Genomic DNA, 23818 nt, shown 5'->3' with positions numbered 1-23818 from the left:
CCAGTAGGGCAGCATCAGCGGAAAGTTCAGTTGAGAATTTACTCTTGACTGAACTCTCTACAGAAACTAATAACTGGAAAAAACTTCTTGAGTGCATCCTGAATGTCATCTTTTTTCTTTCTGAGTGGGGATTGGCTTTCTTTGGTTCCAGTCAACGTGTTGGTGATTGTGCAAATGGAAACTTTCTAGGCATAGTTGAGCTCCTCAGCAAATATGACCCACTTTTATCAGGGCATGTTAAACATGTTTGAGAATCACAAGAGAGTCAAAAGTGCATGCAAGTCCATTATCTCTCCACACAAATAGAACAAAATGACTTTATTGAGCTATGTGGGTCAGTCGTACAAACAACAATTCTTGATGAGATTCTAAATGCCAAATATTTGTCAATCATGGTGATGCCACTCCAGATTGTTCTCACAAGGAACAGACCACTATGCTTATTTGATATGTTAAGATTGTAGACAGCTCAAAATTTTCAATTGAAGAAAGGTTTATTTTGTTTGATAATTTCAAGAGAAAAACTGGAAAAGAAATTGCTGCTAAGGTACTAGCAATTCTAGAAGGTTTCAAGTTAGATTTTCAAGTCTGCATTGGTCAAGCCTCTGACAATGGATCTAATATGGCTGGGAAGTACAAAGGTGTACAAGCAGTTCTGCTCGAACATAATTCAAACTGTATTTTCTCCAGCTGTGGAAACCACACACTAAACCTTGTAGGTGTTGATGTTAGAGGCTTATTCCTTCACCCGCTTACTTCCCTGGTCCTTCTTGCATGAACAGAGAGCAACAATACCCAAAGTCCAAAGGTGCAAACAATTCGATGTTTACTGGGGTGAACTTCCAGCAAGTATGATTCCAGTTTCCTTCCTTAGCGTCCCCCTTCCCAGCTCTGACACCACAGAGCCTTACCTGTGTCCCTGTTCCCATTCTCCCCCTTAGCAAAACATGATTCCAATTTCCCCACCACCATTCCCTGTTCCCATTCCCCCCCTTACTTTCTGATTGACTGCAGACTATATAGTAAAACTTGAGTTCTGCTTAGCTATACCTTAACCAATCATTTTACTGAAATTTAACTAACCAATCCTAACATATTGTAACATGATTATTTAACCAATTATATCCCACCACTTTAATTAGTTTAAACCCAGCAAAATTAATTATACAGCAGACAGAAACAACCACAGAACCAGACAGAGATTATACAGACGAACAATAGGAAATGGGGACTACAATGATAGAACAAACACAAAAATGAGGATTTCACATCCCAGCTATTGATAGGTGAGTTCTTGCCAGGCAGGATGCTATCAAACTAAGTTTCCTTTTACATTTTCTAGGCACTTCCTTTTCTCTGGAGGTGATAGGCACTATCAGGACAGGATTGTATTCCTAACCGCCCAATAGCACCTTATTTCAATGTGACTAGTTTGGAATGTAAAGATGTGACCATTCGCTTCCCAGCTTATGGCTGCCTCTGCTGCTTAGCCAGAGCCCTAAACCTAAGAACAGGGCCTCAGACTGTCACAGTGAGAAAAGGCCTTATACAGTCAGACAATGATTTTGATTCTCTCTTTTATACCTCTATAACTAGCTAAGTGATAAGAATACACCTAAATTCTTAGAGTTTAGGCCTTTTACAGACAGGCCTGAATATCTATATCCTAACACTGTGCTGAATCATGCAAGGAGTCAATTACTTACTTTGGAACTGTTCAGCAAATGTACAATCTCTTCAGTAGCAGTCCACAAAGGTGGGAAATTCTGAAGGAATATCTGCCTGTTTCACTGCATGGGATGTTCAAAACTAGATGGTCTGCAAGGAGTAATGGTGTTCAACTAGTTGCGCAGCATTTGAATTCAGTGAGAAAGGCTTTAAATGAGCTTGTATCTCAATCTCACTGCACAGGCTCAAACTGAACTTCAAATTTGGACATGTGCTTCTGAAGAGACTGAATGCATTCTGATGTCATCTTTGTGGATGAAGCTACATACAATGATCCACCGAACATTAATCTACATTTAATCTGGTAAATGAAGCAGACAATGCTACACTTGATGTTGAGAGGGATAACATTGAAAGTCTTATCAATGACATTCAACAGATTTGTGAACAATGGGATGCGATCTTGAGTCCAAATCAGTAACACAGAATATTGGCATTTCATCTCAGTTCTCCACCAATTGCAACTTATCTAGTGAATCTGATGCCGAGCAGCATTATAGGGTTAATGTCTTCCTTGTCATCATTGACTCTATTCAATCAGGGCTTACATGTCGATTTGAGTCAATGTGACTAATTTGTACCCTTTTGGGGTTTCTTTGGCAGTTCAACAGATTGGGTAATGAAGATCTACTTTCTGCAGCTGAACAATTTCAGCAACAGTACAACAAAGAAATCTCAAAAGATCTCAGTGATGAGATCATCTTCCTTAAACGAATATATTCCACAAACTTTAAATTGGATTGCAACCCAAAGGAATTGCTTCAAGAAATACTCGAGCTTGGACTCTCTGGGGTGTTTACTAATATCACAATTGCATTGTGTATTTCTGTCAGTTTGCCTGCATCAGTGGCTTTAGGTGAATACACCTTCAATGTGTTGAAGCAGGTAAAGAACTATCACCGTTCAACTATGGGACAAGAGCATTTGAATGGGCTCGCCATGCTTAATATCAACTGAGACATTCCACGAAAGCTAGATTTTTTTCCTCAATAATTAGTGCATTGGCACAGAAAAAGGCTAGAAAAGCATTTGTTAAAAAAAAATTCAAATTATGTCTCTCTTTTTTTGGTGCCTTATTTTGTTTTCATGTCATTTTTTATTTTTATTATGGCTAGGGGCCTCAAAAGCTGGAAGTGACCTTGGCCTCTCTGGACCTCTGAGAGGGTCTGACTGGTTGAAGAATCTTCGTTTTTATGCAGGTCTGTCCCTGAAGCGGTGTTTCTAGGCTTACCTTCAAGAGTTCTTGATGGCATCTTCCAACTGCCTCACTACCCCACACCTTAAAACAAGTTATCCTCAGTGTATCACTCTTCCTAGCCCAAAACTGCATTCCCTCAGGTCTTTGTTCAGCTGTCTGGGTCCCTGCACTCTGGGTCCCAGTATCCTTAATAGTCCTGACCTCTCCAGTTATCTCAGTGCCCTCAGTCCATGCACCTGAGTGGCAGGAACGCATGTGTTCTTCCCTTTTGGTGTTTGTGATGGTCTGGCCTGTCCATGCGCTGCTGAGTGCTCTCCAAACCTGGTACCAGAACACTGGGGTAGTCGCTGTTGCTCTATCCACGAGTCTGGGAGTTCAGACATCTCACATCCAAGGATAGTGTAGGCACCTATCTGCATTCTCATCTCTCCTTAATGGAAGGGGGTTCATAAGTCCCTATTCAGGCACCACATGTAAAAGCATTCACAGTCCCTGTGTGTGTACCCCATCTTAATTTCACCCAATTGGGGCAACAATGAGTTCATTTCAACAGCCTGGGGGCTGGGGAAAGGGGAAGTCAACATTCACTAACAAATGGGACATCCCCTTTTAATACAGTTTAAGGACAGGAGAAAGCACAATACACAGTTCATAAGGTCCTCACATTAGGGCCCTAGTTCAATTCCCAAACTTAATGTTCACAAACAAGGTTTCTAGTTAGACTAGTCTAGAGCCTGAGAGGAAACAACCCATGTATTCTGCACAGCTTCTATTCCCTTCTCCCTTGGTCAGTTTCCTCTTCCTGTTTATAGAGCCCAGCCCTAAGGCAGGGCATGGCAGGACCTTCTTGATTACATCCCAGGCTTTCGGCTCCAGTCTGTCCCTTAAATGGATAGTACGCTCCTTCACACTCCCACATAGCAACTCTTATGTAGGGTAGCTCTTATTTCCCAAAAGTCTTGTTTAAACTCCTTCTTCCCTTTGGTTCTGATGTCTTTTACAACACAGTAAGCCCAAGCTTGGCAGCACGAGTTTTATCCACCAATCTGTGAGCACAGGTTAGATCTACTACCTTGTTTGGATTTTTGATGACCTCTGTGAAGAATGTATTATCACTTTCATCTTACAAGAAAAGTAAGTAAAAACACAGTTGTTGTGTCTTTGGGCTGTGGATTTGATGATAAAGTTATTTTGTTAATTAATAAACCCCCAAAGACTCTGAATGACTTCCCTGTGTGGCTCTCCATACGGATATTGTTGATTTCACTCATGACATATATACCCATAATATAGATAAATCCCTGTCTTCTAACACAAAGGCAGTTCAGTCGACTGATTCTGCGAGCTCCCAGCTTCTGCTAACTCTGTCGACATGTACTACCATAAGAGACAGCAATTACAAACTTTAGTAAATATAACCTTATACCTTTTAAATTTATATACATATAAAGTTGGCCCTTTTTAAAAACCAAAAGCATTTCATATACATATATTTATTTTAAAAACAAATATATTCCACTGTTAAACACTTTGGTTGTTCCTTCATTGGGTTCTGGTGACACACTGAAGCAGCTGGCTTAATCTCACCAAGATATAAAGGAGGTGAGAGTGGCTGACTAGAGAGAGGCTCTTGAGTATGGTGTGAGCAATACTGATTCAGGAACTCTAGAAGCAACCAAGCCTTGGGAGAAAGTTTTTGAGCTGATCTTTCAGCTCAAGCCCAAGGCCTGGCTGCTTCTAGAGTTCCTTCATCACTATTCAATGTCTGATGATTTGCTTTCTTTACTGTTCCCTCATGCTTCCTCCTCCCCGTTGCCTCCCCACATCAACCTATTGTATCTATATCTAATTTAGACTGTGACTTTTCGGGTGGGGCTGGAGGGAGACTATCTTTTGAGGGGTGTCTGCAAACCAACTGGGACAGTGGGGCTCTGCTGACAGATTGGTGCAGTAGGCATGGCTGCAATACCAATAATAAATAAAATAATAATGTTTGTTATCGTTAAACTGTGCTAATAAACCAAACCACAGAAAGATGGTGAATTTGGAGTCTACATAAGGGACCAGAGATGTTCAGACAGAAGTACACTTAAGTCCACGTACAAGCTGAGGTTCTGGCCCAGCATGAGGACTGTTTTAGAGCTGGTTGGGAATGACATTTACTCACATAATTCTATATCAGTTTGTTTATGGAAAAACATGTTAATGTAAGCCTCAGAACTAAAAGGCTTACAGGGATGGGAAAACTCAGCTCTGGCCAGTGCCATTTACATAAATTATATTGTTGGTTGCCTACAGTTCCACATAACGTGTTTTGTTGCTTTAGTTGGAATTAATCTTTGTTCTGATTGTATAAATGATAACATATTGTTACTGTACATATTGTTACTGTTACTCATAAAAGGGCATAGGTATTGTGTAAGACATGCTTGGAGTATGTGGGTCACCATGACCGTACAGGTCATGGACTCCAGTTTGGGAACAGGATTCAAGCTCACAATATTGACAACATTAAAGGTTAATAAATCATGAGTCAGACCCTCAAAAATCATGAGATTAAAAAAAATTGTATGGTTTTTGGGCCAAAGATTATATTGTGTTTTGGGGTCTGACTTTTGAATTCCCTGTGTCCATCCCCTGTGAGCGTGAGAGTGTGCCCACTCTCCCAAACATATTAGGTAAGATGATTTTGGCCCTTGTTGCAGGAGTTCTCACTCCCATATCTTCCTGCCTAGCAATTAATTCTGCCCCCAACCTCCAAATCAATCCTGCCGCCCATCAGTTCTGCCTGCCTAGCCCTGCATCAGTTCTATCTGCCCTCCCCACCCTGCCCCCATCTGCCCAGCTTCCCATCAGTTCTGCTCTCTAGCCTCACTTCTGTTCCTCCTGGGGTTCTTTACCCCCTGCTCCCAGGCCTGGGGGCCAGCTGCAGTGGGGTCCCCTCTATCCCTTTCAGGCTGGGGAAACACTTCCAGGAGCTCTTCAACCCCCTCTGCCCCTTCTCAGGGGGGATGTTGCAGCAAGGGAGGGCGCAGAAAGAGGAGCTGTCCTGTTGTTCACAAGAGGGCTGAGGGAGGAGGGAGTGGAGCCGCCCTGAGCTTGCCGAGGTCTTTCTGCTCCCTCCTTCCCTCTCTCCTTGCTGAGGGAAGCGGGAGAGAGAGCGCTGCAGTAGCCCTGATTGGCTACTCTTTCTCAGGAGGTGCCCAAAGGCGGAAAGCAGCCAATCAGGCAGGGTTTCTCTCAGGCCAGGCTGAAATTTGCTAGAGAGTTGGAGCTTCTCCTGTCATCAGCAGATGGGCTCCAGCCCATCCAAAATTCCATTACTCGCCAAAAAAAAATAGTAAGCTGGCAAGGCTGAGCTCAGCAAGAAGAGGTTTCTGTTCCAGGAACCAAGCACTCTCTCCAAAGGCCCTGTTTTGCTTTCGTCTCCCAGTTAGAGATTGATTCAGAAGGACTGGACTGGACTGGCAGGAGGAGTGGTTCAGAGCTGACTTCACAGTAACAACAGGGCTGGACCAGTGGTGGCAGTGCAGAGCTGACGTCACAGCAGGGCTTGACTGGACTGGAAGCAGCACAGAGCTGGTTTCACATTGAGGGCAGACCAACAGCAGCAGAGCCAATGTCTGGAACTCGACCAGATAGCTGCAAATCAGAACAGACTATGCTGGGGTGGACTTCACTGAACTGGAGTAGAGAGACAGAAAAGAGCCAATCCTGATGCCCCTGACTACCACTGAATCTAACTAGAACTGTGAGTGAGATTTTTGGATAATAAGTAAGGCTACGATTTAGTCACGGAGGTTGCTGGAAGTCATGGATTCCGTGACTTCCAGTGACCTCTGTGACTTCAGTGGTGGGGAGCTGCAGGGTCCCCCACCGCCCACAGGGTCCCCCACCACCTCTGGCTGCCCCTGGAACGCCCCTGCCACTTGTGGCAGGGTTCCCTGCAGCTCCCAGCCGCTGCAAGGGGTAGCGTGGGGACCCCCAAGCTTCACAGCGGCAGGGGAACTCCCGAGCTCCCAGCTGCCACGGGTCCCCGAGCTGAGGGTGGTGGGATACCCTGCAGCTCCCGGTTGATATGGGAGCCAGGGACACCCAATGGCTCCCTGCCCCCATGGGCAGTGGGGGACCTTTGGAGCTGCAGGCAGCAGGGGCACCCCGCAGTCCCCAGCTGCTGCAGGTGGCTCCTAGCCCCTGCACAGCTGCCCTGCTTCAGGCAGTGTGGGGATCCGCAGATCCCCATTTTGACCCAGATATTTTTAGTAGAAGTCAGAGACAGGTCATGGCTTCCATGAATTTTTCTGTTTTTGCCCATGACCTGTCCCTGGGACTTCTACTAAAAATATCTGGGACAAAATCTTAGCCTTAACCATGAGGTCTAACTGGACTCACAAGGTGGGTAGAGATTGTTTTGTGACTGGACCTCAACAATTCAAATTTGAACTGTGGGATGACCATACTCCTGACCTACTGACTAGGTTTTGTTCATTTGTGTGGGGGACAGGGACACGACAGGGTGTTTCTTTTGCTTCCTGTATCCCTTTTCCCCAAAATAAACAGTATTTGTGATTCCATATTCCCAAAGACTCCTTAGGGATGGTGGGGATGGAGCACCTTCAAAAGTGACCAGGGAAATTAATGTTTAGTTTCCCTGGCCTAGAAGGATTACAACTCGGGGTAAGGGCGGTTCAAGACATCATTTGATTTACTTTAGAAAAGGACCCTGAGACAGACTGAACCCAGCCCTCGTTGCTGCTTTTGGCATCTGGCAAAAGGGTTACATCAGGGATTCTCAAACTGGGGGTCATGACCCCTCAGGAGGTCACAAGGTTATTACATGGGGGTTCACGAGCTGTCAGCCTCCACCCCAAACACCTCTTCACCTCCAGCATTTATAATAGTGTTAAATATATAAAAAAAGTGTTTTTAATTTATAAGTGGGGTGGGTCAAACTCAGAGTCTTGCTGTGTGAAAAGGGGTCACCAGTACAAAAGTTTGAGAACCACTGGGTTATATTAAGTTACCAGTGACTTTAAATTAAGCACACAAATAAGTTCAGAGCTGGTTAACGCATAGAGCAGTAGAAATGAGAGGTGCAAAAGCTGGCATAACTGCTGGGGAGGTGTTCAATATGGTGAAAGCAAACTTAGCAGGATGCTGGCAGAAAGGCTGAAGGGGCATGTCTTCAATGCAGGGAGTGCAGGAAATGTGGTCAGCTAGGATGCATTTGATGATGGTATGAGAACATAAGAATACAGGAACTCACATACTGGATCAGATCCAAGATTGGGGCAAAGAAATCATTTAGCTTTTCAGAAATGTTATCTTCCTTAATTGCTCCTTTTAAATTCTATAGTGATCCACCGACTCTTCTGCAGACTTCTGTTTCTAATATACTTAAGAATTTCTTGCTGTCTTCCTAAACCTTTAGCTATTTGCTCTTTGAAATCCATCTTAGCCCTCCTTATTTCTCTCTTACATGTTGCCTGTTTATTGCCCCTGTTTCTTGACCTCACCAGGGTTAGATTTCTAAACTGAAGGAGCTCTCTTTGGCTTACGTAACCTTTCAACCCCTGCCATTTAGCCATACTGATTTACTTATTGCCTTCCTGGTTTCCTTCTTCTTGTGAGGTATACGTGCCTTTTGAGACTCTATCATTGTTGGCTTAAGTAGTATCCCTGCTATGCTTTCCTTTACTTTTGAATTTAGAACTATTTTGACTCATCTCTTCATTTTATTGAACTCTCCCTTTCTAAAGTTCTGTGTCACTTTTTATAACTCACCACCATATGAACATACTTATAGTCCTATTGGCTACTCTCCCAGTGATTATGTTGAAGTCTGGGATAACTCATAGGAAATAGTAATACAAACCCAAAAAGTAACAAATTATAGGTTTAACAAGCTCACTGACCACACACACATGCACACACACATACTGTTTAATTGTTTGTGTTAAGTTTCAGAATCAATGCTTTGCCAGCTTGGTTTTAAAACAGCATATTTTCTGTTTTGATTTATACTGAAATAGTTAATTTAAATTTGTATTTTCATCTAACAAGTCTTCAGTAATTACCATATTTTCCATTATTTATAAGTAAGTCTTTATGTGGAAGCTAGTAGCTGAAAGCTTGTGCAACAGGCAGTTGGGTCACGAAATCCATTTGTGCAGTCTTCCTCATACAACCAATTAAGTTGTCGCCTGTAAATTACCTGTAGAGTAAGGATGGTGATTGGTTGAGTTACTGCTGACAGATATCACAATAGTCTAGGACTCTCGGCATGCCTTACTGTAGTTGTACACCACCCAGGTGTAAGTTGTAAAGTCAAACTGATTGAAAGCTTAAAAATTGAGAGTTTAAAAAATGATTGAACCTGGTGATATTCTGAACAAAGAGAACTCTCATCCATGTTTGTAGCTTCTTCTATCACTTCACAGTGATTCAACAGACATTTTAGGCTTCAGCATAATATACAGAGTGATGTTCCAGGAATATTATATAGATTATCATGCAGTCCAATCAATGACTCCCATAGGATTGCTCACAACATGTAAATCTCTGCAGGCTTGGGACCAAGGTTTATTATCAGGTTGATCCAAAACCATTTGTGTCACAAAACCATAATTACCAAGTAGATATAAAGTAAATTTAATGTATTTTCTAAGAAATATAAAAACTATAAAGTAGAATGAAAAGCATGTAATGAATCTGCTGGCTTGTTACTAGGTACCACTGGCTGACCTGGAGGGGAAAGCTCTAGTCAGTGGAGGCTACTGTTACCTGTTCAACATCCAGCTAGTACAGACAGAAATCTATAATTCATAGAGTACCAAAAAAGGAAGTAACATCCTGAGACCAGTGGGGACCTGATTCAGGAAAGAGCCAGAGGCTGAGTGGAAACAGGAGCACCAGGTCAGAAGTAGCAGCCTGAGAACTGGCTATGGGGGAAGGCAAGGCAGCAAGGAGCTTAAGAGCTTGGTCTGAAAAGCTAAAAGTCCGGCAAAAACCCATGGTGTTAGCCCAGTAGTGGCCATAGCAGGAAGATACAAGGCAGTGGCCAGAAGGCAGGAAAATGGTGTAGAGGAATCCCAGAAATATTCTTATCTGTCTTTGTACTCCTGTACCATGCTGCGCTTAGTGGATAAAGTTAGGAACTTAGTTTGATCTTTACTGTAATTGTTGGAGTTCTACCGTGGCTACTTGCATTTTCTGTTTTTGCCAATCCTACAGTTTTTTGGTTATTTTTTTTAGTGTTACTTATTTGAAACATGAGTATTTTATGGGAACCCTTGCCAATGACTACAGTTTATACAATACAGTGCATGGAGGACTCACAGAGCTAGTCTCCAAATTTATAGTACAATGAGCATTTGGAAGGGACTCCCATCACAGCATATCCTGCAATAAGGTTGTCAATTGTTTTCTGCAAGTTGGCTGTATAATTTTCTTTGTGAAAGCTTAATCACAGTTTCCATTATCAGTAACTTCTGCAAATTTGTTAGATGAAAATAAAAATTTGAGATGAACCATTTCAAAAAACAAAAATAGTAGATTTTTTTACACAGAATTAGAAAACTTGATTTTGAATTTTAACAAAACACAATGCTAAAGATGTCAGGGCTTTTTAATTGTTTCTTCATTTTCTGCAAAGTTCAGTTACTTGTTTTTTGTGAGATAACACCATATAAATCAAATCAGAATCTCTTAATAAAGAATTTATACATAATGCATTTTTAGTACAACTCCTTACCGAAGTGGCTGTTACATTTCGGGAAAGTTGCTTTACAACCCCACCACCACTGTCCCTCTATGCAGAAAGGTTTGCAAACCGACAGCTTACTGCGAATGCCTTGGTCTACTTCCTCCCAGCTGTTCTGCACATCTGGCCACAGCTGGTTTATTTCAGAATGGAGCTGTGTGGGGGCGGATCTGCAGCCTCCTCTCTCCCTTCTATTGGCTCATCCTAATGGGACTCTCCGGGCTTGCTGGCATTTCATTGGCTTGTCTTGCCCCCTTCCCCGTGAGCTAATTGGAGGAGTCAGGATGGAGGGGACGGAATCCCCTTTGGTTTATTGGGAGGGGGGGAGCGGAGTCATGCCCAGTCACCTGCGGCTCGGGCAGCTGTTATGTCTCCGGCGGCTCACCCCCGCCTCTCGCTGCTGCTGGGGGCTCCGCTGAGGGGAGCTGGAGCTGGAGCTGCCAGGCCCGCCGCTGTCGGGGGAAATGGCCAAAGCGACACACACAAAGAACATGGCGAGGGAAGGAGGAGTCTGAGCCGACGGCAGCTGCGCTCGCCCGTCCGCCCGCCCGAAGGACGCTCCGGGGAGGGAGGACAATGCCCAGCCCCCTCTGGCCCAGCTGCCGCCCGGCTCCCGAGGGAGGGGGCTGTTTTCCCAGGGCTGGGCGCCTCCTCCCCACCCCTGGTCCGGGTAAGTGGCTCCCACTCCTGTCCCCTCTCCTTCCCGAGGGGGCGGGGCTGAGCCGCAGTGCGCCCCACAGCCGAGCAGCCCCCCTGCCTACGGGAACTTTGCTGGAGCCGGGAACTTCGCTGGGAGCTTGGGCTGCAGCCCGTCGGGAGCTGGCCCAGGTAGGGAGAGGGGGCGCTGCTCGCTCCTCTGGACCAGCCCTGGGCGTGCCGCTGCTCTGGGCGGCGGGGGAGGGCGGGCAGGCGCGCCCCGGACCTGCCCTGGCCGGGAGCAGGCACCAGTCCCGCCAGCCCGCGCTGGGACTCGCCCTGAGAGGCGTTTCCCGGGGACGGCGGCCTCGTCCCCCGCCCGGCCGCCCTTGGCCGGTGCTCTCCCACCTGAGGCGGGCGCGGGCGGCTCTGGCCGTCTGAGCTCCGCTTGGGTGACCGGCTTCCCTCGGGGAGGGGGCAGCGGAGCCGCCGCTGCAGCCGGAGAAGCAGCCGCGGCGCCTGGGAACTTTTCTGCAGGGCGTTTGCAACTTGTCTGAAATGCGGCTGGGGCGAGTGGGCGCCTCTGATCCCCCTCTCGGGTCTGGACTGCCGGTGGCCCGGGCTGCTTCCCTGCCTGCCCCTTCTCTGCCGGGCAGAGCAGCGGGGGCGAACTCCAGAGGTGACCCCAGAGGTAGGAGCAACCTGTCTGCTGGGTCTCATCTGTTGTGGTTTGGTTCCAGCCTGCCCCGCGCTGTAACACTACTCGCAAGTGCTGCTGAACAGGACGCCGCTGGAGTGAGATCTGCAGGTGCAGCGACTGGTACTTCAACCCACCCTCGCCTGCTTTTTGCCCCCAGCTCTGGTTTACTCTGCACTGCATACAGGAGTTTTCTGTTTTCTGGCAGGAACAAAAACGGGAGCAGGTAGAAAGAAATTACGTGTAGCAACTATATTTTGAACTCCAATGTCCTTTGATGCCTGACCCATAGACATTACTATATCCTTATACTTAGCTGAAAGTGTCTGAGTTTAAGGAAGGCTTGAAAACAATTTGAAGAGCTGCTTTAAATGATTGTGTAATTTCAGTCTTAAGGATAGCTGATATCTGCATACTTGTGTTTTGTAACTTTAATTATGTCTAGTATTTATCTGCGTTAAACATAGCTTTACTAAAATATGACCAAACTTAAAATCATCTGTGACTTTGATCCTCTGAGGTACCATAGTAACATATTCTTAACCGATGTTAGTTTGTGTAGATAACCATCCAGAGGAAAAATAATGTAACCATGCCTCATTTAAAATAATTAAAAGTTAAATTATTTTTTTAAAAATAATTTATGGGAGTGGGCATGCACAGGCAACATCAGTGTGCAAAAAAACCCTCAAGATAAACTACATCAGATCTACAAAAAGAAAAGGAGGACTTGTGGCACCTTAGAGACTAACCAATTTATTTGAGCATAAGCTTTCCTGAGCTACAGTTCACTTCATCGAATGCATGCAGTCTGATGAAGTGAGCTGTAGCTCAGGAAAGCTTATGCTCAAATAAATTGGTTAGTCTTTAAGGTGCCACAAGTCGTCCTCTTCTTTTTGCGGACACAGACTAACACGGCTGCTCCTCTGAATACATCAGATCTCTAACTCTGGAAAGTATTTTCTTACATTTTCAAAGTAATTCTACTTGTATACATTTACTTCAAAGTTTAATACTGCTGTCATGTGATTGTTGACCATGTAAACTAATCTTGACTGTTCTCAAACCCTCTGGAGTGTTTTCTTTTTTTGTCAGATTAGTATGTGCAGCAACATCCTTTCTTCAAATCCATTATTTATGTTAGGAATTAAAACGTGCCTGTGGAGGAATGTGTAATGCATCATTATGTAGTTCTATCAAGTGCCGTTACAGAAAACTGTATCCCTTTTTAATTACAGAAAAAGTGACTCTGCACTGTCTCCCTCTGTTGTCCCCTCATTCACCCATAAAAATCTTTTAATTTATATATTTATCTTTTATTTTAACTGTATTTTGAAAGTCTTGCTGATGAAAACTGGTATTGATATGATTGTTTTTGCGACAGTAGTTTCCTGAGACTAATCAGGGTTTGTCCCCCATTGTGCTAGGCCTTGTACGAATAGATAAAGGCCTACAATTTCAAAAATGACCAGTGATTTTGGGTATCCAATTTGAGATGCCATTAGGTGCCTGATTTTCAGAAAGCGTTGAACACCGATCCACTGAAAATCCAGCTTTAAGATGTTCCCAGAATCTCTAGCCACTAAAAACTTACCTATGAAGATAAGTGACAGTGAAGAGGCAAAATAAAATACATATGTGATCTTTTTAAAATCATTATTTATTATTGTGGTCACAGTCTCTTTTTCCAAACTTGTGACAGAGTTATGTTCTTCAAAAGTTACAGCCACCTAACGTACTAGTTGTGTTCTCAGAAGGCCTCTTCGTTCTAATGTTGTAATTTACTAGGCTTTCATCCTGTGAAACAAACTGTTTTTTCTCCTTGAGGATTAGAAAGAAATGAAAAAAGGGTGTCTCAGTGTACTTGATTAAACTAATAAAAGACAGACAGTTTAGTCGTATTAAAGCCAACAACATAACTTATTTTCTGTAGATTAATTAGTATTTATCTATCCTATATGTGCATACATAAATTTAGGTTGTGTAGAATTTAAATGTAAAGATGACATTACTGATTTAGAGGGTGCCATTACACATTGACCAAATTTAAGAAGAATCTCTCTCTAAAATTTGTTGACATTTAATTGACCTTTTAAAGTTCATTCTGTTAATCATACTCAAAGCGCTGAAGCTATGGTTGACTGCTCTCGTGTTCTTACATTCAGTCGTGCTCAGCATATAAATTCTACAGCATAATTGCTACTTATTGAGTAAGAGTTTCTTTTCTTCTCTGAAAATGAAAAAGTTTTACTTTGCCTCAGGCTGGATACTTGTTGTAGAGTTTTGAATCAAAATTCTTTCATGTCATTAATTGTTGTGTAGGGTGTGGCCTCTAGTTAGAGAGTAATGGAAATTCTTGTCTCCTTAAACTGCATTTTTTCTCTTTCCTGAAGCATTTTCAAATAGGGAAAGGTAACCTTGAAAGGTTTGAAGGTTATATTTGTCTAGCACAAATTTAAATGCAGGGTTTCAATATTTGCTGTATAAACCTTCACGTTAGCGTCTTTTTAAAGTAAAATCTAGTTGTCTTAATAATAAAATTCTGAATATAAAAGGTTGGTTTTGAAAAAACTTAGATCTAAATGCTAATAGTAGTATATGTGAGATAAAACTCTTACTACTGCATTATGGCTCTTAGTCACAGGACTGTTTTTAACCAAAAATTGTACAGATACTCAAAATAGCAATATTACTGAGAAGCTGCTAGTAAGGGATCTAATTGAGGATTAATTTCTATTATATCTATGTTCTAAAGGCCAGATTTGTAACCGAGGTAATATCTCCTGCTGTATGTCTTAGCGTTTCTGGGATTTTTGTGTAGTTTGTAGATTAGAGCTAAATTTTCTTTTCTTGTGTTCTTGCGTATCCAGTTTTACAAGTAATCTTTCTTTATGGTAAGAAAAGCATTAACCATGTAAATGCAGACAGTGAAATCTAATACCTGTCGTTCCTAATATCAATAGCCCTTCATCTCTGGGACACTACCATTGAAAATTAATTGATTAATTCAATGTAAGACTGTACTTAAAAAGATTGGGCTCCAAAAGAGAGTGGTGGTTGTATGGATTTCTAAACTATTTTCTTGATGCTGAAAAAAGGAAAACCCAGAACACTTGATCCTGAATAGGCTGTGTACATTGCAAAATCAGAAATTGGTTTTTCAGGCTCGTTCTTAAGTTTCAATCTTGCTACTGCATGGGTGCAGGCAGACCCCTGAATACTTCACTCTGTGCAGGGACTCTCGGTGGGAAAGAGGATCAACACACACACAAGATTTATTTTAAAAAAATACCTTACAGATCAGAAAGTTCTGATAGGTAATTAATTTACCACATCACTAGTGATCTAGGTGAAACACTAAAATAAAACTATAGTGTGTCTGTATTTTGGTGAAGTTGATGAAATAAATTGACAAAAACCCCAAGTAACTTAGTTTAATCATGTTGGTGTCTATGGAAGGATGAGCTAAAATTCTCTGTACTCCATAACTGATATACTTTCGTTTTGTAGTACTCCTGGATTATACAAATGCAGCTAAGGAGGATGATCCTACAGTCCTCACCGTGAAGCTGATGTGAGCTTTGCCAGAATAAGGACTGGCAAAACTAATATAAATTTCACTGAAGTATGTAAGGTTGTATAACTGGAGTAAAGTCCTATTTTTCAGGAGGGCCTCCTGTTGAATGAATAGTTTAAAAATAATTCCTAACACTTCATGCTCTGCCTGAGTTAAAAAGTTTCTAGTACAAGATGGAAAATGGCAAAATGTACCACATTTTCCTGTGCCTGAGGATAGTATTCTTTCCATGCAAGCAGCAGGAGACTTGCAAGATATGCAAGTGATAAAATCATGACTGACAGGTATTTCCTCAAAATAGAAGTGAATATATCTTAGTGCCCTGTTCGGTTTTTTTTTTAACCAAAACACCAGTCAGACCTATGTTGATTGTGTGTCTAACACAAATCTTTTAAAATCATTTGCTATCAAAGCCTCTGACTGCTATTGTTGGGAGATAATATTGTGGGGTGATTTTGTGAGCTACCTTTTAGGAATTAGGTGAAACTAACAAACTCCTCTTTCTAGAATTCACACCCCGGTAATCCTGACTGCAGGGCTGTGCGGACAAGCCCTTAATGAAGAAAACCCTCTATAAATTACTTACCAGTATATATTAACTAACAGTTACATTAGAAAAAGGTTTCATTGTTTTTTTAAATGGTACTAATTTTTTGCATTTAGAACGCCCTTTCAACCAAGGATCTGGAAGCACTCTTACCAAGTGAGCATTATTGATTTGGACTCAGGAAACTTGGGTTCAATTCTTGATTCAGCCACAGATTTCTTCTGTAACCTAGGAGAAGTCTCACTTAACCCAGTGGTTCTCAACCTTTCCAGACTACTGTACCCCTTTCACGAGTCTGATTTGTCTTGTGTACCCCAAGTTTCACCTCACTTAAAAACTACTTGCTAACAAAATCAGATATAAAACTATAAAAGTGTCACAGCACACTACTACTGAAAAATTACTTTCTCATTTTGTCTGTATGAAATTTTTAAGTTGATGTACATCATGGAAGACCTTTGTGTACCCTGGTGGAGAACCACTGACTTAACCTACCCTGTACCTCAGTTTCATGTCTGTAAAATGGAGATGATACTTCACTACACCACTGCAGTGTTTCGAGGACAAATCCATTAATAACATCAGGTACTCAGATACTACTATGATGAGGGCCATATATAAATTGTAAGCCCTTTGGGGAAGGGAACAGGGTCAAGGTTTTCAAAGCCAACTAGTACACTCCACCACACAACACACAATTTCAAAGTGAGGACAAATCCCTTAGTTAGCTTTGGAAATCTCCACATTTCTTATGCATTTGTACAGCATTTAGAGCTCAAAGGGCCCCTTTTGTATTGTTATATTAACTCACTGGCAAAGTCAGGAAAAGAAGGAGTCTGTTGACCCTGCCTTTCCCAGCTCTAATCATTGAGCCATTGTTCTGCCATTCAACAACAACACAGTTCTTATGTCATCCTTCATAATTCTTTATCACGTTACTACAATAGATCTAAAATGTATAGTAGTTGTTCTTTAGAGTTTACACTGGGCTTTCAGAGAGTAGGAAGAAAATATCTGAAATATTAAGAGGATACTTTAAGTGCTGTGTCTGCAAGTTATAACCAGTGGGGGAAGGGCTGGAGTAAGAAGAGAGGAAATAAACCAGATAATTCTGACCTCCAGTGACTGGATAAGAACATGACATTTAAAAAAATGAAGGCTCACTTGACCTTTTTACTCACCCCTTCCTGGTTTAAAATTCCAATGTGTCGGTACTGGGGGAAATGTGAGAATTGCATACTAACTAGTGCACAGAGGGCAAGTTAGCCCTAACTATGTCTTATTTAAGTGGCCTATTTAAATAGCTAAACCCCTTTTCCTAAGATAGTTGGTCTAGTAGGGATCTTTTAACTGGTGCTTTTTTTTCTTTAAACATATAACTTTTTGACTCAGTTACATTTTCCTCTACTTCTAGAAAAGCTATAAGAAGTAACTCTTTAATCAGTAATTGCACTGGAGGTAATAGGAACTTTAAAGGTATAACATTAACAGGATTTCAGGTCCATGACCCAGGCAATAAATGTCAACACTTTGTCCCCTGGGTCACGGTATTTAATTACCAACCACAGGAACATACAGGCGTTAACTGGCTTTTAGGTGTACTTCTCTTCACCCTGCTCGCCTCAATGCAATATTGATACCCAGGAACAGGGAATCCTTCATAAAGCAACTGAGAGCTAGAATTCAAGCAGGTTTGGCTTGCAGTGAATACCCCACTCTATATTTGATGACAATTAGAGTTCATTTACTATGACTTGTGCTTCTTTAAGAACAAGAATGTTCCCATATTTTAGCTATGCACTTCCTTATAAACAAGCCTCTTATAAAACCACTTTATTATGTGGTTTTATTGATTATAGTTTGTGCAGAACACCCAGAAAATAGTTGAATTGCTTTGTCAGTGCAATGCCCAAGATTTCCTGTTGTGTGGCACAAACTGGTACATAAATACGATGGGTGTGAAGTTAGCAACCAGCTAATACATTGCACTACTTTTTAGTGAGAAAAGTTGGACTAAAAGCATTAGTTCAAAATCTTGCTCTTACAAAAATGCTATGGGATCTGTGAAATCCCCACAGATCTCTGCTTGTTAAGATCTTGACTAAAAAGATCTCTGTACAGTAATAGAGTGGAAGTCAGCTTATCAATATCTAATCATTTGAGACTAACTAGACCCTGCCGTGATTTGAGCTAATTGTTCCTAGGTGTCTAGGCATTCCTGCTCTCTGTTTCTGCACAGGAAGAGTGGCAATGGAGAGGCAAAGGTGCTTTACACCACTTTGTGTTCTCTCTCTTCATGGGGAAGCCAGGGGCCTGCCTGATGCAAATTTAGAGCTGTCTCCAGGCAGTGGGAAGCCAAAACTAGTTAAAGCACGGGGCACTCTGCAGTTGCCCACTCCCTGCCCTGGAATGCTACTATGTGGGGGCTGACATCATTGTGGCAGCTTTATGCCATCTAGGGAGGCTGTCCTTCATTGAGTACACCTAGAGGCTACCTTTTGCCTCATTAAAGGCTCTTATCTTATGTGCTCATATGGCCCCCATACAGGAGTATCTGAGCACTTCACAATCTGTAATATATTTATCCTCCCAACAACCCTGTGAGGTAGGGATGTACTATCCCTAGTTTGAAGATATGCTTCTGTGCTTCGCTTCTTTCCCCAAGTGACTTGCCCGTGGTCACATGGAAAGTCTAGTGGAGCAATGACTTGCATGAGCGTCTCCCCAACCATAAATTAGCGCTCTAGCCCACTAGACCTTTTTCTCTGGTAGAGTGGTGTAAAGGAGTCTTAGGCCTCAGTTTTCTTCTACAGAGGTATGTCAATATTTAACCATACCTAGGGCTTGAAATAGTCACCTAACACATACCTACCAGAGTGAAAACTATCTGTGCCCAATCCTTGAAATTTAAAAGACTAAAACAATTTTGTACCGTTCATGTGTTCTGTAGTGAACTGTAGACATAAATCAAATTTATTATTTAATGTTAACTTACTGATAGGACTGATCAAACAGCAGAAAAAAAAATTATTGAATATATTCAGTGAATTCCATCTATATTCATCTAATGTATTTTCTGTATAGCGTTTGCTCACCTGGAGCTGGCTGTGTTTTACAAAAGGTGTTTGTTATTATTCACTGAATACTGGTGAAATTTGTAAAATATATTTGAGTGTTATTTAACAGGTCATATTTGCTACATTTTTCTTGCTTTTGTTGTATGTTCACAGTGGATCATCATGAGCGCTCTTGTTTCTCCCTTTTCTTCTTTCCTTCTATCACCTTTTTAATTCTTTGTCCCTATACTGTGTTTTCTCTACTGTCATCTTCTCCTAAAAACTCTCCCCCCCCCCCACCTTCCCTTGCTCCCATATTTTTCTGTTCTAACTTATCCCATCGGTTCTTCCCTAATATATTTATCCAGGCACCTGTAGGACCTGGACATGCTTACCTGACCCTAATAACCAGAGAAAAAATTTACTGGCCAGAAATGGCAATGAAAGAGCAGGTGTTCTACTCCCTAGGGACAAATTCCTATATAGGAGGGAGTTGGGATTCTTCTGACTACAGATCTTGAACTCCCCTTGGGTGGCTCCATCTTTTGTATGAAACTCGTGCTAGTAGGTGTCTGTAACTTGATGTAGCTCTCTCTGCCTCTTCTCTGGCTTTCAGAAGAAATAAGCAATATTCCAGCTGACCCCAGCCCCAGTTTCCCTGCTCCCTTCTCAGTGGTTTCAACAGTTGTTGGGGCTTCTCTGTTACTTTCCCCCTTCCCCAGGTTCCTGGTTAGAGCTGGTCAGGAATTTTTGGATGAAACTTTTTACTGTAGAAAAATGCCAGTTCATTGAAGCAAAACCTTTTCATGGGAAGATTAAGGTTTTTTTGGTCAAAACCAAATTTTTTTGATACTTGAAATGTAAACATTTTTTTGGTTAGGAATGACTTCATTTTTTTTTGTTTTTACACTGTTGTGTAACTTAAATTTTGAAACAAAAGTTTAAAATCAAAACATGTGTTGAAATTCACAATGTTTCATTTGATCTGATCCAATTTTTTTTTAATTGGCTTTTCAGTGTGTGAAAATTTGAAATTTCAGCTCTTCATCTGATAGGGGATGGTAAAACTTTTTGAAATTGTGCAAACTGTTTCCTGCCCAGCTGTACTCATAGTTGCTGCAATAGAGGCATGTATCTTTGCCACTCTTACCTGCCTCAAGTGTCAGTTTTTTGGATCTGCCTCCTCTTGTGGCTGCTCCAGGCTGTCTCAGACAGCAGTAGAATGAAATTGATTTGATTCTTGTCACTTTAAATGCTGCTCACAGGAATCTGGAAAAACAACTCTGAAAATATAGTGGTTGGTTTTCACTCACTTCAGCCAGGGACAGCTCTGAGCAGTAGGAGAAGCCCTGGAACTACCTGTCTGCAGGCTTAGTAATAAAGAATTTCATTAATTTATCCCAGATTTGCATTTAGAAGGCTTTATTCTCAATCTTAAGGGCTAGAAACTTAATTTTTCAAAAATCAAAGTTTAGTTTCTGCAGAAAATGACATTGGGAAAGCTGTCTATTTGCTGTGGGCCAGTGGGGTTTTTTTCAGCCCTGACTGTGCTTCTCAACTGTCTGAAGCCCAAATGTGGGATGCTGTGGGCTGAAGACACAAAAGGAGGGATGTAAGAAAAGTAGAAAGGAAAGCTTAAAATGAAGTGAGCTCAATTCTCAAAGATATTTTCTGTAATTTCAGTATCATAGTTAGTGCTTCTGATGTAAATAATTTACATTAATGAAATTAGGTTAATGTGGAAAAAGAAATAAACTTAATCTAGTGTATATACTCGTTCATAAGCCGAATATTTTAGGTAAAAAAGTGATGCATCAAAGAGCGGGGGTTGGCTTATAAACGGGTCTAAACCAAAATTTGATGATTTTTTTGAACTCTATGAAATCATTGAATTGAATATTTAATACATTGTAATTTTGTTTACCTGGAGCGTCTACAAGCATGGAGCCCCTCCACTCCCTGTGGCTGCGGTTCGCCGTTCCCAAGCAATGGGAGCTGCAGGAAGTGGCACTGTTGGCTGGGAATGGCGAACCGCGGCCACAGGGAGCTGAGGGGCTCCATGCCTCAGACGCTCCAGGTAAACAAAACATCCCGACCTGGCTTACCCTGACAGGCTGGGAGCCAAAGTTTGCCGACCCATTTATTGATGTCAATACTGCAGCCTTTTAAAGTTGCAATGGCTTTGTTTAGTGGACTAGATTGCCTTGAAAAGAATACCAAAAGAGCAGTGCTGCAGATCTGCATGACATTTGACCCATACATTTCACAAAATATAACGTGCAGAAAATATGTTTACTTGGAGCATCTGCAGTGGCTGGGAATGGCAAACCCCGGCCACTGGGAGCTGAGGGGCTCTGTGCCTGCGAATGCTCCAGGTAAACAAAACATCCTGACCCGCCAGTGGCTTACCCTGATGGGCCGGGAGCCAAAGTTTGCCAACCCCTGAAATATAGGGTCAGCTTATGAAAAGGTCATACAGTTTTTACTATTTTTACCTATCTATCTTGGTGGAGTTGGCTTATAAACGAATGGGTTAACGAACGAGTATATACGGTATATAATCCTGCTGTGCCTGTACTTGTTTCCTCACTGTTTCTCTGTTCAGTTTTAGGCAAGCAAGGGGTGTGTGACTTCCCTGCTTGTGTATGCATATTCACAGTAGCGCTCATCGAGCTAATGCAAGTATAAATAGCAATATAGCTGCTGTACTCTGTTGGCAGCGGTCGAGTTACTAAAACCGGTAGGTATGTACTTGGCACGGCTCTGCCAACAGTGCTGCCAAAGCTACACTGCTGTGGATACTCACACTGGCTTGATGAGAGCTACTGAGAGTACGGTTACACAGACAGGGGACACCTCTAGCTTACAGTGTAGACAGATTTCAAAGCCAAAGACTACAATTTACTGGGGCAGATAGCAAATCTGGGAAACCTGTATCTACCTTTAGTCAATTTACTGAAAAAAGTTTGCAAGGTACTCAATAGTGGCATTTCAGTAATTGTGTTTCTTCTCTTTGTAACAGTTCCACCAGAAGTACTGAAGATAGGAACCAGCTGCTGAGTGTGCAACTTCAGGAATAACCATTTCCCTACTCCAAACTACTAGCCACAGCAACTTGCTATTTCACATTACCACATGAAAATTGCATCCACTTCATTGTGGATACTTCTGTCACAGATCATAGATGCAGAGTGAGTTTACCTGGAAACCTCTTGAGTGGCTAGGAAAACTTTATGTATAAATTTCCTAAAAATATTTTAAGAATTGATAGGTTTTCTTAGCAGGTATTGGCACTAGATCTGTGTGGTATTATCACTTACTTTAGTCTTGTGCCCAATTGGGTCTTGTAAGCTTTCTGAAACGGTCCTAAAACTGTTTCTACACAAGCAGTTAAATCTTTTTCAACACCTGCTGAAGGAGGCCAGGGGAGTCAGTTTCGGACAACCATTATCAGCCAATAAGTCAATTTCCTAATGTAGTGTTCTAAAACATAGAACAGTAAAGTGACACTTGCTCTCCAATCCAACTATTTGACTTCAAACTTGTTTTAATTCACTTCTAGAAAACAATTTTAATGATGGGAGCCAGATGATATGAAATCCTAACTGAGCTTCTGTAATTACAATAATCCATTCAACTAATTTTTGTAAATGTATAATACAGTTCATGTCTTGAATTTCCAGGAATCTTCTCTTAATGGCCATGCAGTGTGGTGTTCCCTGATTGAGTGTGCAGCTTAAATAAATTATAATGGAAGTTGAAATGGGAAGAATTGGACCCAACAAGTAAGTTCCTGGGTTTTTGCTCCCCCCCCCAAATATTTCCACATGGAGATTATTGTTTTAAGACTTGTATATAACTCAGTATATTATTCACCCTCCTAAATAAACCACATTAAAAAGTGAAACTTACATCAGACAATATGGGGAGGCATCTGACATAAAGCACTAAGTGTTGTTCAAGTTGTATTTTGGGAAACAGATAAATCTTTCCTATTAAGATGTCTGAACTGTCACTTTACCAAAGTGAGATGGAAAATACTGTGCTGAATTTCACCTGACTGCAACTGCACTCATGTTTGCTCAATGCATTGGAATCTGCATATCAACCCACAGCTCTAAAATACTGAGTGAAAGGCATTTCAGAACAGGCACAAACATCTCAGAGTTGGGAATAAAAGCTACCAACAAATAGTGCACTGTCTCACAGAAAAAGTGAATACCAAATTAAGTTGTAATTTCTCACTTATCCTTGCCTATACTCTATGTGATAGAAATGGAAGGATGAAGAACTTTGGATTAATGTTAAATATGAGAACAAAGTCTCTGTCCACATAAGTTGTAATAAGTAGACAACATACTGTTGGGGAATGGGTTGCAACATGCGAAGGAGTGACTTTTTTTTATCATGGGTCTTGTAAATTCTACATGTTTTGGTTTGTATTATTTATTTTGTTAGCATTTTGACATTAGATTAATTTAACTGAATTACTATAATTTACCTTTATGCATTTGCCTGCGTCATTCTATCCATGCTTCTGGTGGTAGAAAAGTGAAGCCATTTTAGTTGCCCAGCTAACTTTCAATTGTATCATGAGTATAATTTGAGTGACAGTTT

General features: G+C 41.8%; 1 long non-coding RNA gene across 6 annotated transcripts in view; it reads left to right on the top strand.

The window, feature by feature from the left end:
* The first annotated feature begins 10993 nt into the window (after positions 1–10993).
* The window catches only part of LOC140908700 (uncharacterized), a 51400-nt gene continuing 38575 nt past the window's right edge, over positions 10994–23818 (top strand). For 5 of the 6 annotated variants that reach the window (XR_012157965.1, XR_012157961.1, XR_012157964.1 and 2 more), the window contains exons 1-3: positions 11525–12247; positions 22224–22392; positions 22885–22986. This is a non-coding gene — a long non-coding RNA (uncharacterized lncRNA). Of the gene's footprint in view, positions 11359–11524; positions 12248–22223; positions 22393–22884; positions 22987–23818 lie in introns of those variants that run through there. The other variant, XR_012157966.1, reaches the window with a different exon arrangement.

The sequence above is a fragment of the Lepidochelys kempii genome, chromosome 3 (genome assembly GCF_965140265.1).
Source record: "Lepidochelys kempii isolate rLepKem1 chromosome 3, rLepKem1.hap2, whole genome shotgun sequence".
NCBI lineage: Eukaryota > Metazoa > Chordata > Testudines > Cheloniidae > Lepidochelys > Lepidochelys kempii.
The sequence above is the reverse complement of the archived record's forward strand: the minus strand, read 5'-3'. Positions and strand labels throughout refer to the sequence as shown.